Raw genomic sequence first — 7,488 nt, forward strand, 5'->3', positions numbered from 1 at the left:
CATCGGAATTAAATGGAAGAGGCACAATGCTGACTTAAGTACGAGAAGACTGACTCTTCCTACTGTTTATGTTTTGAACCATTCCTGTGACACTATTTATAGATTCCGATTCTTCACTTCAGGTTTACTTTGTAACTCTGACCTTCTTATTGACGATGAAACGCAGAGATTGCGTCGCAATTAAGTACATAAGGCACAATGCCGACTTAAGTACAGGAAGACTGACTCTTCCTACTGTCTATGTTTTGAACCATTCCTGTGACACTAGTTATAGATTCTGATGCTTCACTTCAGGTTTACTGTATCCCTCTGAACCTCTTTTATGCGATGGAACACAGAAATCGCATCGGAATTAAATAGAAAAGGCACAAAGCCGACTTAACTACAAGAAGGCTGATTCTTCTTACAGTCTATCTTTTGAACCATTCCTCTGACACTAGTTACAGATTCCGATGCTTCACTTCAGGTTTACTGTATCCCTCAGACCTTCTTATTGACGATGCAACACAGAAATTGCATCGGAATTAAATAGAAAAAGCACAATGCCGACTTAAGTACAAGATGACTGACTCTTCTTACTGACAATATTTTGAACCATTCCTGTGACGCAAGTTACAGATTCCGATGCTTCACTTCATTTTTACTGTATCCCTTGGACCTCCTTATTGACGATGAAACACAGAAATTGAATCGGAATTAAATTCAATAGGCACAATGTCGACTTAAGTACAAGAAGACTGACTCTTCCTATTGACTATGTTTTGAACCATTCCTGTTACACTAGTTATAGATTCCGATGCTTCACTTCAGGTTTACGGTATCCCTCTGACATGCTTATTGACGATGAAACACAGAAATTGCATCGGAATAAAATACAAAAGGCACAATGCCGACTTAAGTACTTGTAGACTGACTCTTCATACTGTCTATATTTTGAAACATTCCTGTGACCTTAGTTATAGATTCCGATGCTTCATTTCAGGTTTACTATATCCCTCGGACCTTCTTATTGACGATGAAACACAGAAAGGGCATCGGAATTAAATAGAAAAGGCACAATGCCGACTTAAGTACAAGAAGACTGACTCTTCCTACTGTCTACGTTTTGAACCATTCCTGTGACACTATTTATAGATTCCCATTCTATACTTCAGGTTTACTTTATCCCTCTGACCTTCTTATTGACGATGAAACACAGAGATTGCATCGCATCTAAATACGAAAGGCACTATTCCGACTTAAGTACAAGAAGACTAACCTTTCTTACTGTCTATGCTTTGAACCATTCCTGTGACACTAGTTATCGATTCCGATGCTTCACTTCAGGTTTACGGTATCCCTTGGACCTTCTTAATGACGATGAAACACAGAAATTGAATCGGAATGAAATACAAAAGGCACAATGTCGACTTAAGTACAGGAAGACTGACTCTTCCTACTGTCTATGTTTTGAACCATTCCTGTGACACTAGTTATAGATTCTGATGCTTCACTTCAGGTTTACTGTATCCCTCTGACCCTCTTATATGCGATGGAACACAGATATTGCATCGGAATTAAATAGAAAAGGCACAATGCCGACTTAAGTACAAGAAGACTGATTCTTCTTACTGTCTATGTTTTGAACCATTCCTGTGAACGTAGTTACAGATTCCGATGCTTCACTTCAGGTTTACTCTATCCCTCTGACCTTCTTATTGACGATGCAACACAGAAATTACATCGGAATTAAATAGAAAAGGCACAATGCCGCCTTAAGTACAAGTAGACTGACTCTTCCTACTGTCTATGTTTTGAACCATTCCTGTGACACTACTTATAGATTCCGATGCTTTACTTCAGGTTTACTGTATTTCTCTGACGTTCTTATTGACGATGAAACACAGATATTGCATCGGAATTAAATACAAAAGGCACAATTCCGACTTAAGTACAAGAAGACTGACTCTTCTTACTGACTATGTTTTGAACCATTCCTGTGACGATAGTTACAGATTTCGATGCTTCATTTCAGGTTTACTGTATCCCTTGGACCTTCTTATTGACTATGAAACACAGAAATTGCATCGGAATTAAATAGAAAAGGCACAATGCCGACTTAAGTACAAGAAGACTGACACTTCTTACTGACTATATTTTGAACCATTCCTGTGACGATAGTTACAGATTCCGATGCTTCACTTCAGGTTTACTGTATCCCTTGGACCTTCTAATTGACGATGAAACACAGATATTGCATCGGAATTAGATACAAAAGGCACAATGCCGACGTAAGTACGGGAAGACTGACATTTCTTACTGACTCTGTTTTGAACCATTCCTGTGATACTAATTAGAGATTCCGATGCTTCACTTCAGGTTTACTGTATCCCTCTGACCTTCTTGTTGACGATGAAACACAGTAATTGCATCGGAATTTAATTGAAAAGGGCACAATGCCTACTTAAGTACTAGAAGACTGACTCTTCTTACTGTCTATGTTTTTAACCATTCCTGTGACACTAGTTATAGATTCCGATGCTTTACTTCAGGTTTAATGTATCCCTTGGACCCTCTTTTTGGCGATGAAACACAGAAATTGCATCGGAATTAGATACAAAAGCCACAATGCCGACTTAAGTACAAGAAGACTGACTCTTCTTACTGACTATGTTTTGAACCATTCCTGTGACACTAATTATAGATTCCGATGCTTCACTTCAGGTTTACTGTATCCCTCTGATCTTCGTATTGACGATGAAACACAGAAAGTGCATCGGAATTAAATAGAAAAGGCACAATGCCAACTTAAGTACAAGAAGACTGACTCTTCCTACTGTCAATGCTTTGAACCATTCCTGTGACACTAGTTATAGATTCCGATGCCACACTTCAGGTTTACTGTATCCCTCTGACCTTCTTATTGACGATGAAACACAGAAATTGCATCTTCAGTTTTACTGTATCCCTAGGACCTTCTTATTGACAATGAAACACAGATATTGCATCGAAATTAAATACAAAAGGCACAATGCCGACTTAAGTACAAGAAGACTGACTCTTCTTACTGACGATATTTTTAACCATTCCTGTGCCACTAGTTAGAGCTTCCGATGCTTCACTTCAGGTTTACTGTATCCCTCTGTCCTTCTTATTGACGACGAATCAGAGTAATTGCTTTGGAATTAAATTGAAAAGGGCATAATGCCGACTTAAGTACAAGAAGTCTGGCTCTTCTTACTGTCTATGTTTTGAACCATTCCTGTGACACTAGTTATAGATTCCGATGATTCACTTCAGGTTTACTGTATCCCTTGCACCTTCGTATTCACGATGAAAAACAGAAATTGCATCGGAATTAAATACAAAAGCCACAAATTCGACTTAAGTACAAGAAGACTGACTCTTCTTACTGACTATGTTTTGAACCATTCCTGTGACACTAGTTATAGATTCCGATGATTCACTTCAGGTTTACTGTATCCCTTGCACCTTCGTATTCACGATGAAAAACAGAAATTGCATCGGAATTAAATACAAAAGCCACAAATTCGACTTAAGTACAAGAAGACAGACTCTTCTTACTGACTATGTTTTGAAACAATCCTGTGACACTAGTTATAGATTCCGATGCTTCACTTCAGGTTTACTGTATCCCTCTGACCATCTTATTGACGATGAAACACAGAAATCGCATCGGAATTAAATAGAAAAGGCACAATGCCGACTTAAGCACAAGAAGACTGATTCTTCTTACTGTCTATGTTTTGAACCATTCCTGTGACCGTAGTTACAGATTCCGATGCTTCACTTCAGGTTTACTGTATCCCTCTGACCTTCTTATTGACGATGCAACGCAGAAATTACATCGGAATTAAATAGAAAAGCCACAATGCCACCTTAAGTACAAGTAGACTGACTCTTCCTACTGTCTCTGTTTTGAACCATTCCTGTGCCACTAGTTACAGATTCCGATTCTTCACTTCAGGTTTACTGTATCCCTCAGGCCGTCTTATTGACGATGAAACACAGAAATTGAATCGGAATTAAATACAAAAGGCACAACGTCGACTTAAGTACAAGAAGTCTGAGTCTTCCTACTGTCTATGTTTTGAACCATTCCTGTGACACTAGTTATAGATTCCGATGCTTCACTTCAGGTTTACTGTATCCCTCTGACCCTCTTATATACGATGAAACACAGAAATTGCATCGGAATTAAATAGAAAAGGCACAATGCCGACTTAAGTACAAGAAGACTGATTCTTCCTACTGTGTGTGTTTTGAACAATTCCTGTGACGCTGGTTACAGATTCCGATGCTCCACTTCAGGTTTACTGTATCCCTTGGACCTTCTTATTGACGATGAAACACAGATATTGCATCGGAATTAAATACACATAGCCCAAAGCCGACTTAAGTACAAGAAGACTGTCTCTTCTTACTGTCTATGATTTGAACCTTTCCTGTGACACTAGTTATACATTCCGATGCTTCACTTCAGGTTTACTGTATCTCTCTGACCTTCTTATTGACGATGAGACACAGATATTGCATCGGAATTTAATACAAAAGGCACAATGCCGACGTAAGTACAGGAAGACTGACATTTCTTACTGACTCTGTTTTGAACCATTCCTGTGATACTAGTTAGAGATTCCGATGCTTCACATCAGGTTTACTGTATCCCTCTGACCTTCTTATTGACGATGAAACACAGTAATTGCATCGGAATTTAATTGAAAAGGGCACAATGCCGACTTAAGTACTAGAAGACTGACTCTTCTTACTGTCTATGTTTTTAACCATTCCTGTGACACTAGTTATAGATTCCGATGCCTCACTTCAGGTTTACTGTATCCCTCTGACCTTCTTACTGACGATGAAACACAGAAATTGCATCGGAATTTAATACAAAAGCCACAAATTCGACATAAGTACAAGAAGACTGACTCTTCTTACTGACTAAATTTTGAAACAAACCTGTGACACTAGTTATGGATTCCGATGCTTCACTTCAGGTTTACTGTATCCTTCCGACCATCTTATTGACGATGAAACACAGAAATTGCATCGGAATTAAATACAAAAGGCACAATGCCGACTTAAGTACATGTAGACTGATTCTTCCTACTGTCTATATTTTGAAACATTCCTGTGACCTTAGTTATAGATTCCGATGCTTCATTTCAGGTTTACTGTATCCCTTGGACCTTTATATTGACGATGAAACACAGAAACGGCATCGGAATTAAATGGAAGAGGCACAATGCTGACTTAAGTACAAGAAGACTGACTCTTCCTACTGTCTATGTTTTGAACCATTCCTGTGACACTATTTATAGATTCCGATTCTTCACTTCAGGTTTACTTTGTAACTCTGACCTTCTTATTGACGATGAAACACAGAGATTGCATCGCAATTAAGTACATAAGGCTCAATGCCGACTTAAGTACAAGAAGACTAACCTTTCTCACTGTCTATGCTTTGAACCATTCCTGTGACACTAGTTATCGATTCCGATGCTTCACTTCAGGTTTACGGTATCCCTTGGACCTTCTTAATGACGATGAAACACAGATATTGCATCGGAATTAAATACAAATAGCCCAATGCCGACTTAAGTACAAGAAGACTGTCTCTTCTTACTGTCTATGATTTGAACCTTTCCTGTGACACTAGTTATACATTCCGATGCATCACTTCAGGTTTACTGTATCTCTCTGACCTTCTTATTGACGATGAAACACAGATATTGCATCGGAATTTAATACAAAAGGCACAATGCCGACTTAAGTACAAGAAGACTGACTCTTCTTACTGACTATGTTTTGAACCATTCCTGTGACGATAGTTACAGATTCCGATGCTTCACTTCAGGTTTACTGTATCCCTCTGACCTTCTTATTGACGATGAAACACAGTAATTGCATCGGAATTTAATTGAAAAGGGCACAATGCCGACTTAAGTACTAGAAGACTGACTCTTCTTACTGTCTATGTTTTGAACCATTCCTGTGACACTAGTTATAGATTCCGACGCTTCACTTCAGGTTTAATGTATCCCTTGGACCCTCTTATTGACGATGAAACACAGAAATTGCATCGGAATTAGATACAAAAGCCACAATGCCGACTTAACTACAAGAAGACTGACTCTTCTTACTGTCTATGTTTTGAACCATTCCTGTGACACTAGTTATAGATTCCGATGCTTCACTTCAGGTTTACTGTATCCTTCTGACCATCTTATTGACGATGAAACACAGAAATTGCATCGGAATTAAATACAAAAGGCACAATGCCGACTTAAGTACATGTAGACTGATTCTTCCTACTGTCTATATTTTGAAACATTCCTGTGACCTTAGTTATAGATTCCGATGCTTCATTTCAGGTTTACTGTATCCCTTGGACCTTTATATTGACGATGAAACACAGAAACGGCATCGGAATTAAATGGAAGAGGCACAATGCTGACTTAAGTACAAGAAGACTGACTCTTCCTACTGTCTATGTTTTGAACCATTCCTGTGACACTATTTATAGATTCCGATTCTTCACTTCAGGTTTACTTTGTAACTCTGACCTTCTTATTGACGATGAAACACAGAGATTGCATCGCAATTTAGTACATAAGGCTCAATGCCGACTTAAGTACAAGAAGACTAACCTTTCTCACTGTCTATGCTTTGAACCATTCCTGTGACACTAGTTATCGATTCCGATGCTTCACTTCAGGTTTACGGTATCCCTTGGACCTTCTTAATGACGATGAAACACAGATATTGCATCGGAATTAAATACAAATAGCCCAATGCCGACTTAAGTACAAGAAGACTGTCTCTTCTTACTGTCTATGATTTGAACCTTTCCTGTGACACTAGTTATACATTCCGATGCATCACTTCAGGTTTACTGTATCTCTCTGACCTTCTTATTGACGATGAAACACAGATATTGCATCGGAATTTAATACAAAAGGCACAATGCCGACTTAAGTACAAGAAGACTGACTCTTCTTACTGACTATGTTTTGAAAAAAATTCCTGTGACGATAGTTACAGATTCCGATGCTTCACTTCAGGTTTACTGTATCCCTCTGACCTTCTTATTGACGATGAAACACAGTAATTGCATCGGAATTTAATTGAAAAGGGCACAATGCCGACCTAAGTACTAGAAGACTGACTCTTCTTACTGTCTATGTTTTGAACCATTCCTGTGACACTAGTTATAGATTCCGACGCTTCACTTCAGGTTTAATGTATCCCTTGGACCCTCTTATTGACGATGAAACACAGAAATTGCATCGGAATTAGATACAAAAGCCACAATGCCGACTTAACTACAAGAAGACTGACTCTTCTTACTGTCTATGTTTTGAACCATTCCTGTGACACTAGTTATAGATTCCGATGCTTCATTTCAGGTTTACTGTATCCCTCTGATCTTCGTATTGACGATGAAACACGGAAAGTGCATTGGAACTAAATAGAAAAGGCACA

This window comes from Schistocerca serialis, unplaced genomic scaffold (assembly GCF_023864345.2).
Source record: "Schistocerca serialis cubense isolate TAMUIC-IGC-003099 unplaced genomic scaffold, iqSchSeri2.2 HiC_scaffold_867, whole genome shotgun sequence".
NCBI classification, from domain to species: Eukaryota; Metazoa; Arthropoda; class Insecta; order Orthoptera; family Acrididae; genus Schistocerca; species Schistocerca serialis.